Raw genomic sequence first — 12969 nt, forward strand, 5'->3', positions numbered from 1 at the left:
TTTTCCCTTTTCTATTCCTGTCCCTTACCAATGCTATTCTTCCTTGCAAGTTCTTTCTGTGCACATGTTGCAGGCATTCATCGCCTTGTCATTTGGAGTGGCACTCATCTCTAAAAATGTTGCTGTCTGCAGCCTCTTTTTGGGAAAGCCATCATGGGTTCCCTTTGTAGGCAGTGAAGCCCAGAAGGCAGCTCAGCAGACCAGATGTAGGTTGGAGTAGGTTGAACTGTGCTCTAAATGCCTTTGCTTAGGTCTCCATGGCTTGTAGAAGGAATGCAGGGCGCTGTCCTCAACGGCAGAGATCTGCGTGGCAGTTTCCTGTATCTGGTGATGAGTGTGGCTTTACTAATGTTTAACCAGGTTATTCTGTTCACCTTATGTACACGGGTTCAGCCCCTAAAGATGTCCTCAGTGATGGAGCCATCATTCCTGGGAGGGACGGTTCACTCATCCCACATAGCTGCAGTCTCTGGTGGCTCTCTGAGCTCTCTGCACTACACACAAAGCTAGGCAGCAGCATGTGACTTACGATTTCCTTTAGTCAGAAAGCACTGCTGGGGCTGCAATGTCCCAGTGGAATTGCATTAGAGGTTTCCTCTCTAAGTACTGTGCCTTTCAGGATTGCTTTCCAACAGCACACTGAATGGTCTAAGTGGGGAAGGGAGTTTTAGCAAGCAGTCAGTCATCAATAGCATCCTGCTCTTAAGCCAAGGTAATGATGGCTAGTTTGAGTGTGCCTGCATTTTCCCCAAGTGCCTGCAAGTCTGCTCCCTGAGTGCAGGTATGTATACGTGTGCAATTGCCCTCATCATGTGCAGCCAAGCCGGGAGAGCAGTATGTTTATAGAAACTGTCCTTAAGAGCGATTGCCTCTTGAAGGAGTACAGGTCGTATAAGAGGAGTGGGACTGTCTCCAGCCAGCCCTGGGAGACGATGCTGAGAGCATATTGAAAAGCTGTCTTCAGCAAAAGCTTGCCAGTTTAACAACTCTGTTCACTGTTCCTATTGCACAGTGGGCTCTTTGACGCAACAGAAAGAGCTGCCTTTTTTTTTTTTTTTTTTTTTTTTTTTTTGCTTCCTCTTAAATCCGCCTGGCCAATTTAAAGCTTGTGGATATTTCTTCCCCCTCGGGGAAAGCTTATGTGAGGATTTTCTTTTTTAACAGTTCATTCCATGAAACCATTTTTTCCTCCTTGTTTGCTGTTAGAAAATGTTGGAGCTGAACATAAGGCTTTCATTGCAGGTCAGTGACTGAACTCTTGACCAAAGCATTTAACATTTGAGTGTCACTTTGGTAAGCACTGTCGTTTGGGAGGAGAAAAACAAGTTAATAAGGCTGTATTGTGTGAGCCCATGTGTGCCTACTACTGGAATAGGAATATTTTTATGTCTCCAGTGTCTGGGTTCTGTGTGGATGAATTTACAATCTTCCTTTTGTGGACAAATGTACTGAATTAATATTTTAGTGAGCATTGAGGTAATATCACAGTTAAGTCTATATTATCTAATTCCTGAATGTCTCTACTCCCTCAAAATGCAATAAATCATACTATGAATTTCAAATATATAAAGTTCTTGGCTTTTTTTTTTTTTTTGCAAGGATTGTCTTTTTGAGTTTTAATTTTTTTATTTATTTTCTGCACACTTTACTGGGAAGTGTGTTATTCCTGGGCACATGCTGTCTGAAGGAAAGATAGTTATTTGCTATTTTGTATTTCTTCTTAGATTGCTATCAAGGGAACTAAGAAAGGATGTAGGCATATTGATAATGTCTCTCTTCAAGCTGTATTTGAGGTAAGGCAATTTTTTATCCTTATCTCTGAAATTAGACCATGAAGTAGATGCAGTATTTACTTTCATTATAGTTGCTGAGATTATCCTGTTGCTATTTGTTTTTCTCATTGATACTTTTATACTTGTCACAAAACTGTTCCTTCTCTATGTGAGACTTAAAATCCTGTATTTTTATTTCAACAATATCTACTACATATCTGCATGTTCCTATTAGCTTCTGTTCTCTGTATCAATGAAAGATCATTTTTTGTAATTGCTTTGGATTTGTCCTCTATGCTTATCACATTGTGTGGGAGTGAGTGGATTTCTTGACCTGGGTGGGCAGTTCTTATGCAAACTTTGTAAAACTGAGTTTCAAATTGTTTCCACTGTGAATCACTTTCCTTGTAAAATAATTACTGTTATGGTAATGTTTAACTTGACTAGGATTGTTTTCAAACATATACAATGTACTTTTTGTGTATCCTTTTTTAAGAGCAGTCCAAATAAAACAGTTATTCATATCAAGCTATTTACTTCCTTGTCTACTTAATGTTGCTTCTTACAGGAAGTATATAGCTTTAAAAGGTTGAATCATTATTTTTGAGCATCAGAATAGCTGAAAGGTGTCACTGCAACATTGTCCAATGCAACTGCATTGAAAATGGATTGTGTGGGAAACCACTATTGGTGAGTTATGATTAGTGCATGGGGAATTAGAAAATACTACTTCTTGTTCATATTTCTTTTCAAGAAATTTAAGAGCTTGCCATTCAAGGGATGTTAATTTTTCTTTTCTGTATCAAGGTTGAAGTTTATATAATTCAAGATTTTTGCTCATGCTTTCTATAGTTTTCTCACTATTGAAATCAATCTATCTGAATATTTGGGGTGTGTCTTACAAGGGAAATCTGTATCTTTTAAGGCAGACATGCTGTACTGCATGCCCAGAAACACTTTTGATTTAGCAAAATGTTTTAAATCTGTCTTGCTTGGCTCCTCATATCTCTGAAGCTGTTTGCTGTTTGAATTCTACCTAGTGTTAGCTCCATTCAGAAGTGTCCTTTAACAGTTTGTCAAGAGGGTTTTTTTTACTTGGGATGGGGTAAGGAATTGTAGAGGGCAGAGTTACAAAATTACACTAAACTATTTTTCATTTTATAGAACAAAAATATTTACCACTGTAAACATTTACAATATTCAAATGAATAAATTAATTCTAAGATGGTTTAAAACCCATTGAGGCTTAACTTTCTTTAATCAACATTACACCAAATCTTATTGTTTTCCATCATCTTATTTTTTGGAGTTAGAAATCCATATCCTGTCACAGTGCAAATACCCACTTTATGTCTGCAACCTGTTTTCTCTGTCAAAAAAAATCTTCTTTATTCCCTATTCTTAAAGTTATCTCAAGTTGAATGTTCTTTTAAAAACTTAAAATTAAGCAGTATAATAAACTAATGCAGTCTTTATAGAACATGTTTTCTGAATCTTTTTTCTGAAAAAAATAGATAAGATCTCTGATTCACCATCCCTGGCAGAGGGTGTATTGGGTTGCCTCCCTTCCCTTCTGATCTCTGGTTTGTGACGTGGCCAGTACTGCTTTCCAAATCTTATTAGACTCCCACCATGATGTGTTGACATTTCTATGGACATTACTTTGCCAGAAAACATGAATGGGGAAGGAGGATAAGTGATGTGGGTGGCTTGGTGTGTTCTTTGGGATCTTTGGAGTTGATGCAATATCTTACTGTATTCCATCCTTCTTTCTTCCCAAGACTTACTGGAAGGTGTTCATTTTTTTCCATGATGTTTGTGGTGTCAGCTTTCTACCTAGTCAATGTAGCAGAGCTCATGGCTTGCTATATTTCACCTTGCATGCCCCAAACTGGGCTCCTGTTACCGGGTTAACTGAGTGCTTGTTTTCTTACCTGTGTCTTGCCAAGGAAAGGCTCGTTAGTCTAAACCATGTACTATCCAAGAGAGGTTAAGTGGAAATGCACTATGAACTTTTGTTTGTAACAGTTAAAATCAGCAATGCACTTAGAAACATTTTCTAAAGATATGGACAAAAAACATAAGGCAAAAATGCTGAATCTATTTACACCTAGCTTCTATTTTCTTTCACCCTGTCCTGCTGACTTGATCCTCTTCTGACAAAATGTTTTTGGTTGCATGTAGCTTACCTTTCAGGTCACATCTCCTGGAGAAAGCCTGCTCACAAGCCTCCATCAGTTAGCTACCCTCTGGTGAGAGAAAGCTCTGTCACACTGCGTCTTTGTCCACACCAGCATACCTCAGGTCATTTTCTGATTCTTGAAGAAACTCTCATTTTTTATTCAGTTGCACTACAAAAGTTTTGACACAGTGCAGTATTAATCTTTCATCCTCAATTTGTGTGTACCCAGATAAGATGTCATCATTGTCCTCAATGGTTTCCTTGTTAGAGACTCACAGATATCTTTATTAGTGTAGGTGTTACATTCTTATACTTGACTGGTTAGTCAAAATAGGAGTAAATGTCTTCCCCTCCCTTTGGGACTTAGTTTTCAGAAAAAATGTCTTCATGGTGAGCTGTATTCTCTACCAATGAGTAATTAACACATTCAATGTTGTGCAGAGCTCTGTCTTTCCTCTGACAAGAAACAGAAAGTTGATTGTCAGAAGATAGCAGAGAGCTGTGTGTTTTTTTGGTTTTGTTAAGGTACCTCAGTGTTAGAGCAGTTACAGTTCTGGATTCTGTTTCCAGGTTCATCAACAGGTTTATGTGTTTTAGGCTAAACTGTACTTTTTTAGCCCAGTTCCATGCCAATAGGAATGTTCTTAAAAGTACATTAGCATTGAACATTGTTTAAGGATCATCTAGTTCCAACCCCCCTGCCACAGGCAAGCACACTTTCCGCTAGATCAGGCTGCATTGCCTTGATAACAGAAAAATGTGACTGAGTCACTTGGACATGAGCATCATTCTCCTAAAGTAACAGAACAGTGATAGAAACTATACTGAAGTTAAATCCTCAGAACTGCTTTTCCCTTTTTCCTCTCCATTATGTGTCTGACAGTGGTTTGGCAATTTACTGGCAAGAAGACATGGAACAATATGCACTCCAGCAACATTGGAACAGTATGTAGATACCCCTGGGAATTGTTTCTACTGGAGATGGTTGGGCAGCAAGACGTTTCTGGCTTGCTATTTCTTAAAAGAATTTTTTTTTATAGCTGAGGCTATAAATAGTTGACAGTTCTTAGATTGAATAATCCCAGCTTCCTTTCCAGGATAAGAAACTGGATCAAGATTTTCAAAGCCAAAAGTCTACAGCCCAATATATCTATTAATCACCTGCTCATAATATTGCTCAGATTTTGAGGCAATTCTCTTGTTGTTCCTGTTTTGTGTATAGTGAAAAGACTCACATGGAATCTTGCCACTGGGCCAGTGGCAAAACCAAAAGCTGGACTTACATGTCCTGCATTTAAGGTCAGATTTTTGCCTACTAGATTATCTTTTATTGTATAGCCATATTTAGAAATCAGAATCAGTTAATTCAAACTAATTGAGTGATCTGTAACTCCATCTGGTTTACTACGAGATAATTTCTTTTGAAAGTTGGCTTAATAAAGAATTACAGGCCAAAATGTTCAAATCACAGGAGTGATTGAATATCCAAAGGCCTCCCAGGCACATGCACCAAGGCAGAGAGCTTCAGAGAGTTTCATGTTACCCAGACCAGTACTGACAGTCAGTGGTTTGTGTTGCACTCACACCTTTTGCTGGGATGTGAATGGTGAAAGGTAAGGAGATGTTCTGTCACCTGTGCTGCCATTCCTGCTACCAAGGTGGTACTTCAACTACATCTGGGAGGGCAGAATATTTCAGTCTTAAAAGTGGGATTTTAATACTTGTACAATTTTAAGATTTTCCCAGTATTTTCCCCTATGAATTTATTTAATAGAAGGTTGTTATGAAAGTCCTGGCCATGATCATAACAGAGTTAGACAGAGCTACATGTGCCAGGGATCAGTGGTAATCACTCAGTGAACCAAGTGGCTTCCAGTGTTGAAGGGTGCATTTTTATTTTTTAGCTTTTGTAGCCAGTCACCCAACCCCTGATAGGACAGTTAAATTTCAGCTTGCTCAGACCAGAGTATGTCTATATTTGGGTTCTTTGATTCATGTATCCTACAACTGATATTTTCATTAACATTTACAATGTCCACGTATGTACCATCTTTCTTCACAGAGGGAAACTGAGTAGTATTGATTTTGAAAGAAGGAGAGCTTTACATCAAATAGTCTTTCCCATGTGTGCTTTTAATGTGGAGCCAGTATTTTAGAAAAGCATTCCTCTTCAGTTAGAATAGTCTGAAAGTAGAGGTAACAGTGTTGAAACACCCTTTGTAGAGGAAACTTTGTATTATTTTATTTGTGAGAAGGTGTAGCCTTTAGATTTCAGGGAAGATATTTTAAATAAACTTTGGGAAATCTTATAAAAAGCTATTAGCAAAATATACAGTGGTGTGCATAGTGAATCATGTTACCTGCACTGCTTTTTTCTCTTTTTTCATACTGTTATTAAGTAAAAAAACTGTCTGAAGGGAATATATAACACATCATAATGTTACCTCTAATCCTAGCAAATTTAAACAGAAATATTTTAGATTAATGAATTTACTGTGAAAGTAGCGGTTGCTAGCTTAAAAATTGATACAGAGATTTGTTTGAGCCACAGGGATAGAAAACATGCCACTGACCTTTCAATTTACAGGATAGGTGATTTTATGAGATAAAAGTCAGTGGTGAAGTTTTCTGATGCTTAATTGAACTATGTATATAAATTTATGAATTAATAAGCTACTCCAAAAATATAGCGGCTTTCTCTGAAAATTGTTCAGGAAATGAAAAGCACTTACATAATGTTAAAGGAATGAAAGGAAAATTTTTTAGCATTAGAGAAAGGAAAATAAAGCTTCACTCTAAAATCCTTAGGAACTAACTATACTAAGAAACTAGATCTTTGCAAATGTAAGGTACCTGCAAAACTGTTTTGAGAGCACATCTCAGAATCCCTTAAAAGTGTTGTTATGAATTGGTGGCCCTAGTTTTCAGACGAGGACAAAAAAATTTAGAATTCAGTGGGTATGGATGTTTGCATTTGTCCAGTGTGGTTTAGACTTCGTTTTTCCTCCTTGCTATTGGATCTGCCTTTTGCTATGACAGCCAGGTAGAAGAAGCTGAAGAAGGCTGCTGTTACACACCTTGTTTGCCAGCAATTCCAGGGAATGGCAGGAGACACAGAGCTATATGGGGCGCCTGCATGTGCTGCGTACTCCAGCTGCAGTAGTATGTGGGAAGCAGAGCACTTCAATTTCGCCAAAGCACCTCTTATACTGGAGTGCTGGTTCTTCCTGGTTAGCACAGGTGGGCAAGTGAGGAAGTGAGTCACATCCAAGGAAAATGTAAGCTTTTTTTAGAGATTTTACAGATGTATGTGACAGAATTTTTCCAGTAAATTCAGGGCCATAATTTTCTTACTTTCTTTCAAGCAGTTCATCTGCTTGAGTTGGTGAAAACAGGCTCATCTGGTGGTAAAGCTTTTTGGTTTTCTTAGGGTACTTGTCCATTTCTCATACTCTGATTAGAATCTTTTGGGCTATTAACTACTACTAAGGTCAAAGCTTCAGAGCCCAAGTAAAAAAACTTCTCTGGCAGCTACTTAGTAATATTGTAAACTTATTAAACATCAAGAGAAAAAGAGACACAAAGATGTGGATTAGATTTATGAATTAGGATTTAAAATAAAATCTCAAATTTGCCTCTTTCCTAGGAGAAAGGAGCTTGTAAAATGCATTTGAAAAGGCTTTGTATCTCAGTTCGAACCCTCTGGCATTTTACTGAAGTAATCTTCATTTGTTTTCTAACCTCCATCACTGATATCAAGGATTTTTCACTTGTTTAATATTGCACTATGATTTCACTTTCATGCAACTCCAGCATGCCCTTTATGTGGGTCACATATTCCTTGTCCTTCTCTATATTGGTCTAGGATTTCTAATTATTTCCATATTCATGGAGCTCAGTCACTACGCAGCCAATTGAAACAGGCAGGCTGCTCAATGTCTTTTCCACTCCAGGAGTAATTTAATCAGGGAGTGACTGCATTATTTTTTCAGAGAGCTGAACTGTGCATGCCAGGTGATCTGCAGAGGAGAAGAGCATCATTATTAAAAGGCTCAGACGTTCCATGCCATTTGTGCTTCTGTGACTTGTAGTGCAGCTAACGGTACTGTCCTGATGTTTTTTCTCATATGCACGATACAAATGCAGTCAGTTAGAGGAGGTAGAAAAGAGGATGGATGTATCAGGGGACTGAATTTATGCTGCATGAGACTGAGTTTCAAAGATGTTGTATCCTGTGAGATCCTTCATTGCTGTTGTATTTTTTTTACAGAAGTGCTGGTACTCACAGAGCAGATTAAGTGTATTTCTTTAGTTTCCTTTTGAAGTTCCATCCTAGAGTTAAAAAATCTTACATGGAATTTTGATATTGGTACATTCCCACATAATATTTCAACTTTCATAAAGCGGCAAAGGAGAGATTTGGCTTTGGGGGAAAAGCCATCAGGGATCCATTATAATCTTCATCTGGGCTGATAATGTGCTCAAAAAACCAGAGGGAATAGGTAAGCCTTGGCTGTCACAGGTACCTTAGAACCATGAGGATTTCCTTCCACTGAGAAGAGCCAAATGGATGTGCCTTGCTATCAAAAGGAGTCCAAGGGAAGGGTAAGGTCTTTTCCAGAGTTACCAAGGAAAGAGAGAAGGTGTGGGTGAGGCAGATCACAGAGTGCTTGTGTCATAAATAGCTGTGCTGTGTCAATTTCTTGCTGCTAGGGACTGTTATTTAGATGAACATCGGGTACAGGTGACAACTACATTTTTCTTTGGAGTCCTTGGGCTGGAGTACAAGCTTGGGGGCATGATTTCATGATGGAAGAATGGCGCAGGTGAGGTGAGCATTGCCTTGGGAGTGCCACTGTAAAACTATCCTGAGGTCCCATTTCAACCTGGTATTCTATGATTATATGATTGCTCAGTAAGAGTTTTCTGCTGCTTCTTTTAGGAGTTGTGTTTTCACTTTTATATTGTCTTTCAAAAAAATAGAAATTGAAAAAATTTATGGATTCAAATAATGAGAGTCAAATTGTGTCCACAGCTCCTCTCAGCTGAGTATGCACAATCATAAAGGTGATTGGTGATAAAATCATCTGACTCTTTAAGTCACAGAATCAGTCAGACTCTGTCTAACTGATACTTGAACCTTTACAGTGGCATGTTAAAAGCTTTCATGTTGGTCTAGACTTCTTTAGTTTCTTGTTTCCTCACTGCAGCAGCCATGGGCATCTCCAGTCTGGGCACATTTTCCCCCTCCTATATGAAGTACATAGACATTTTCCAATTAATATTTATGATAACATACCTATGGAGAGGGAAAAACTCCCACCTTCTAGAGGTGATATTCTGATCTACAGGTGAATTCTGATCTCTCACCTTGAGATTTTTGGAGGAGCAGTATTCAGCGTATTAATAGTGATGCTAACTCTTACACTGCTAGGGTTGAATCTGGATAGTCCAGTTCCAGATGCATTTCAGTTCAATATCTTGTTATGCTTCCTTGCAGTGAAGAGAAGAAGCCACAGCAAGTTACTTCATCTTAAGTATATATCCACTTCTGTTTATTTTCATCATCTTATCTAAATGCATAATACAGTGGGCATCATCATTATTGTCTTTGCTACCTCTGGAAATATCAAGAGGAAGATAGGGAAATGACTTGCACAGGATCATCTTACCTTCAGGAAGGAGACTTGGCTTGCATATGCTGCTGTTACCTAGAAAGTGCAGTAGTGTTTAGGAAAGTTCTGATGTGCTGCATGCTGGTCGCCTCAATGCATTGAGAGCTTTTGCACTTTCTTACAATGTTCTTTTGTTTTTACCCCATGGGCTTTCTTCAAGAGAGGACTTATTTCCCTATGTGAAGGCTGTAGTGTACTTTTGCCTGCTGAATGGTACAACTTCTGAGCTGTTGGTCCTCAGCTTATGGTACACACTTAATACTAAACTTTTGGTCTTTCTTATCAAACTGATGTGTATGGTCAGTAGCAGTTCAAGGCAAACATTTGAGATCTCTTAGGACTGAAACAACAAAGCCAAGCCAAAAAACTGTTACCAGCGCTTTTTGTATTGCACAGGACAATTTCCATTCAGCTATATCTATTTTCTGGCTAAATATTTATTTGTTTTCCTTGGATATTACATCTTTTTCTTAATTTTGATCTCTTTTAAATTTTTTTATTCTCTTTCATCTTGCTGGTGTTCCAGATTAAAATGAATTCACTTGCATTCCTCAAGATTGTATCAAGGTAGAGGAGACGAATTTCTAAATTGCATTGTTGTTTTTCAGATCAGAAAGCAACTATGACATGAAAACTTATCAGTAGAGAAGATCTGTTGCAATTCACAGAGGAAAAAACAGCTGATGTCTTTGTGTTGTGATACATATGTCAAAATTAAGGCCTGAGTCTGCATTTGATTCTACATAAGCTGCAGCTAGAATTGGATTTTTGACAGTCTCCCAAGCTAAAACTGACATGGAGGTGCCTTTGTTTTCACATGTTCCAAAATAGCTGTTTTAAAATTAATCCAGAGAAGGCTGAGGTGATGCAGGAGGTAACACAGAAATGAAAAGCTTCTGTCTTGCCCAGTGTATTATTCATCAAGCCTAGGATACCAAACTGGGCTGCAGTATCACCTCTCTGATATATTGACACTTATTGTCAATACTGCACTTCTGTGTTCTCATCTATTCAATAATCCTGTTTAATGCCCAGAAATGTCAATTTATACTGAAATTTGGTAGGTCCCAGTAATTTAATTTTTACTCCTACTGAGACAAGACAGCGATTGTATGTTGTTATTATGTTTCTGCCTTTTTGGTGCTTCATACTTTGTGTCCTCGTACCTGTCTCCAGAACACAGTCTCTTATGCTGAATATCTGCTTTTGTCCAGGTTTCCACCAAGTGGACAGCCTCCCTCTTAGGCTGGCCTAAATTGTGGTGTACTTACCACAATAATTTTCATCTTTCCTCAGGTATTTCAGTATGTGCAGTCCTGGCAGCCTGGACTTGATGTCTCTTTCCAGGGTTCATTTGATTTCTCCTATTTTTTCCTCTGTCTCGATGTCTGATTAGTTTGACACAGTTCACATAACTGTATTGTGATGCTAACTGCATTATCTGTGAGTAATCCAAGACAGGCAGACTGACATTTGATTTTCAGTGGAATAGTAACTGGGGAAGAGGTCTGGTTTGTCTTCACAAATATATTCACATACAACCTATATTGTCATACATTATTCGTGCAAGGATAGGCTGAAAAGCTTCTGAAAGATGGAAAATAATAATAAATTCCTATGAAGTAATGTTGGGGTGCTTGGCAAGCAGTGCAGATATGTGCCATGGCCCTGAACTTCCACATGGTAGAAGGAAACACAGTGAGGCTGACAGAGATCAAAGAAGTAACACTGATAGCCTATAAGGAACTGGCAAGATCCTCTTCAGTTTCTGCACAGGAATCTGGGTTCAAGCTTTTTAGGGATGTTTATTGTTCTCTGTCTCAGGAGCTCAGTTAGGAGTGCAGAGTGCTGAGCTGAGGTGTGCTTTTGGTCAGAGAGCAAGCGCAAATTTTTGCCAGAAATTTTCTCAGAAAATGATTATTCCATATGGCTTGTGGGAGATATCTAGGCTATGTTTTGACCTTATATTTCAGGCTCTGTTGCTGCTTACCATGGCAATGGGAACTGTGGGAAAATGCTGGTTGTAAATAAGCACTGATACCTCTGATTCAACTGCATCGCGGGACAGGTGACCAGGAGTGCCTGAAGTGCAGAGCTATGGGCCTGGGGAGGGAGGCAGACAGTCAAAAGTCTATGGGGAGGCAGAAAGCCAGATAAAGACACCTGCCTAGGGTCAGAGAGAAGGACTAAGCTTTCTAAGATGAAGATATGTGTCCTTTCTGATGCTTTCTTTTTTCCTGCCCTAGTTTACTAAGTTCCAGTAAACAAATAAAATATGTTCTCTTTTTGATGTAGCTTGGCTGAGTCACTACATTTCATAAGAGTCAGAGGTGCCCAGAAAGTTTGTTGTAGCTGGATTCAGGCCTATTGGACTTGCTCAGATAAACAGACTTGGTGGAAAGAGGGGTGTTAAGGGCTTTCTAACCCAGCCTACCTTTGGGAAGAAAAAAAGCTGGTAGAGGCTGAACAGGGAAAATAAGAGAGCAAATTGAGTGAGGGTCCCTGTGCACTCATCACTCCTTCCTGGGGAGAGGTGTGGTTCTCGTCCAGCCCCTGTTGAGCTCCCTAAGGCTCTCCTGAAGTTCTCTGCAGATATGTACGTCTTGAACGTGTGAGGAGTTTTGTTGTTTTGTTGGGGATTTTTTCCCAAACACATTTCAGAATCCAGGCCAGCTGCTACAGCCTGCTTCCCTTCAGCAAAACTGCTTCAAACCATGCTGTGGCTCTTTGTAGCTGCAAACCCACTCACAGCCAATTTCCTCACTTTACAAGGGTATTTTAGCAACATAGTAATTCTAAATGGTTCCACAAATGCCCTCATCTTTTGTCTCCATTTGTTTACTCCTCACTTCTTTCTTCCAAACATGTTTTTCCATCCCTTTAGCAAAACCAAGTGAGTCCATAGTGCTTCAACAAAGGTGTATCAATGGTGATGGAGGAGACTGGAGGAATGCTTGAAGACAGCACAATCCACCATTTAACACAGTCCTTTCTGATTCCTAGGATGCAGGGTTCAGGTTTAAGCAGAGTGGTTTGTTTTCTCACAACCATATGGCTTCTTTGCGTGCACGTGGTCTGAGCATTAAGCAGCAGCAATCTGAGCCTGCAAACAGCCTGATGCATTAGGAAATCTAGACTGTGCTGCTTGTTTACTTGGATTGTAAATGTCATCTTGGCAAGTGATCTCCTGTCTTGCATACACAGTTTGTAAGTTGATTGCTGAGCTTAAATGGCATCAGCTGGGTAATGAATTTTAAGGTTTGTGTTTCTGTTCTTTAGTGACATGTGCACATGACATGAAGGTGCAAAGCACCTCAAGCTCCTTTCAGATGTTCAATCA

General features: G+C 39.1%; 1 protein-coding gene across 1 annotated transcript in view; it reads left to right on the top strand.

The window, feature by feature from the left end:
- Positions 1-1127: 1127 nt before the first annotated feature.
- Positions 1128-12969, top strand: part of CSGALNACT1 (chondroitin sulfate N-acetylgalactosaminyltransferase 1) — a 41640-nt gene continuing 29798 nt past the window's right edge. The window contains exons 1-2 of the mRNA XM_030947591.1: positions 1128-1242; positions 1725-1793. The gene's annotated coding sequence lies outside the window, so the exon portion shown is untranslated. The remainder of the gene's footprint in view (positions 1243-1724; positions 1794-12969) is intronic.

The sequence above is a fragment of the Camarhynchus parvulus genome, chromosome 4 (assembly GCF_901933205.1).
Source record: "Camarhynchus parvulus chromosome 4, STF_HiC, whole genome shotgun sequence".
Classification (NCBI taxonomy): Eukaryota; Metazoa; Chordata; class Aves; order Passeriformes; family Thraupidae; genus Camarhynchus; species Camarhynchus parvulus.